The sequence below is a fragment of the Penaeus japonicus genome, unplaced genomic scaffold (assembly GCF_977035675.1).
Source record: "Penaeus japonicus unplaced genomic scaffold, GWHDUDI00000001_assembly GWHDUDI00000023, whole genome shotgun sequence".
Lineage (NCBI taxonomy): Eukaryota > Metazoa > Arthropoda > Malacostraca > Decapoda > Penaeidae > Penaeus > Penaeus japonicus.
In genome coordinates, this window is record NW_028234425.1 from 12,719,964 (window position 1) to 12,722,463 (window position 2,500).

A 2,500-nucleotide genomic window follows, 5' to 3' on the forward strand; every position below is an offset into this window, starting at 1 on the left:
ATTCATGTTCTCTGAATAGATAAAGCAATGTTATCATTAATTTGCTAAACAGTTTTCCTAGAGCTTATTCCGTTATCATATTTTGTCCCACAACGCCTGCTGCAAGTAAGGAGCTACAATATACTATATTTTTTACCTTTTTTATTCTTTTTTTTTTATTAAATGCACATCGTCAGTTTGCTATCACTATCATCATTATCATTATAACCATCTTTATCAAGATACGATTTGATGAAAATGCCAATCTATCCTCTATATAACAGCATAATAACTCGTTCATATTGCAACTTGAAGTTCAAGTTTTGACTTTCCTATTGCACAGATTGGTGAATTTCATCGTTAAGATTTGAACATGTCTGAATGGTGATGGGAGGACGTGTGTGTGTGTGAGTTTCATTATGAACAAACACACCGGTACACACTTGAGCATGTATATGATATATATATATATATATATATATATATATATATATATATATATATATATATATATATATATATATATATATGTATATATATATATATATATATATATATACATATATATATATATATATATATATATATATATATATATATATGATATATATCTGGCAACGAGTAAGAAAGGTTATGTCTCACGATATTAAGTGTAAAATTATGTATATCCAGTGATCCGTGGCGGCAGAGCTATCCTCTTCAAAGGCAGTCAGGTGCCAAAAGTACCACAATTTAAACGAAGGAAACGTCGAGTTATACCATCTTTATAGTGTTTTGCAAATATAATACCATCCAAGCAAACCAACAAAAAAATGAGTGAAATGTCGCTTAACGCTCTCATAGTGCCACGTTAACACCAGTGCCAAGGGTCAAAGGTGATTAACGACCACCCAACATATAGCCTGAGTAAAATCCACTCCTAGTTCGTGAGTACATTATACTATAAAATCATATATATTATGTTTTCAGTGTTCACAAATCTAATCATGCAACCTCACTGAATATCAGTCTGGAAAATTATTCGTAATGAAAGCCAAACACAAGATATGGCATCACCAATGGTCAAAGCCACACCTGGACGCCCAAGCGGTTTAGGTACCAACTAATAATTACCTCTCCGAACTGTTGCCAGATATATGTATACCACTACCTACTATATATATATGTATGTATATGTATAGGTATGTGTGTGTATATGTGTATATGTATATATATGTATGTGTATATGTGTATATATGTATATGTGTATATATGTATGTATATGTATATATACTTAAATAAATTATAATGCATGGGCACATTATAATTCACGTGCATGTGTGTGCACGCGTGGACGCTGATGTGTATGGGTGCTGTATGCATGCATACGGGCGTAGACAAACGCTTGGAGTATGTGCATAATTGCTTATTTGTATATAAAGGCGTCTACGCTGTACATTCTGCATATCTATATATAGTAACGAATATAAGTGCGAGCACGGGAGCGCGCATAAACATGCAAACATGCATTGTTGCGTAGGCCCTGCACGTATATAAACAAATGTCCATTCTCACATGAGTAGACCGGAAGGTCGTGAGATAGATCGGTGGATACAAAGATCTCTAATAACATGCGAGACTAACTCAAACGTGTTATTGGAGATTAATGGTACCTCCGGACTAAAATTACTCCCCCCACCGTGCACAAGGCCGACTGGTGGGGGTACCAGGCCACACACCTCTTAAATATGATTTCCCAGTCAAGACAATGGCCCTCATTCCCTGGTCACGGCGGCGATCAGGATCGCTCCAGAGCAGAGGGCGCTAAGAATCTCCGGTTAGACCGAGGCCGCCTAAAGATGATGAACTTATGCACATACAATGTAAGGACCCTGAGAACAGAATCTGATCTTCTGACACTGCTTGAGGAACTTTCATTTATTAAATGGGATATTGTAGGACTTTCTGAAGTTAGGAGACTAGGCGAAGAGCAGAAATTACTAAATGATGGGCACTTATTATACTGGCGAGGTAAACCCTTGGATAGCAAACAAGAATCAGGAGTAGGTTTCTTAGTTCACAAGCGACTTGAAAAGAATGTTAGGGAATTCTATAGTGTGAGCGAAAGAGTGGTTTCTGTAATACTGAAACTAAACAACAGATATAGCCTAAAAATTATCCAAGTGTACGCTCCTACCAGCAGTCATAGTGATGAGGAGATAGAGAGCTTCTATGAAGATGTGCAAGCAGCTACCGATAGAGCAAAAACCCATTTTACCGTGATTATGGGGGATTTTAATGCCAAGATAGGAATAAGGGAAGATGGAGAAATATCGGTTGGGAAACATGGAATAGGCACCAGAAATGAGAGAGAGCAAAGGTTGATAGAATTCGCCGAAGCTCGATCCCTTAAAATTATGAATACATTCTTCGAAAAGAGACCCGGGAGGAAATGGACATGGAAATCACCATCCGGCATTAAAAACGAAATTGACTTCATAATCACCAATAGGCGTGACATCGTACAAGACGTAACCGTTAT

At 36.9% G+C, this 2,500-nt stretch overlaps 1 protein-coding gene across 1 annotated transcript in view; it reads left to right on the plus strand.

The window, feature by feature from the left end:
* The first annotated feature begins 68 nt into the window (after positions 1–68).
* Positions 69–2,500, plus strand: part of LOC122248977 (17-beta-hydroxysteroid dehydrogenase type 6) — a 42,599-nt gene continuing 40,167 nt past the window's right edge. The window contains exon 1 of the mRNA XM_086550118.1: positions 69–105. The gene's annotated coding sequence lies outside the window, so the exon portion shown is untranslated. The remainder of the gene's footprint in view (positions 106–2,500) is intronic.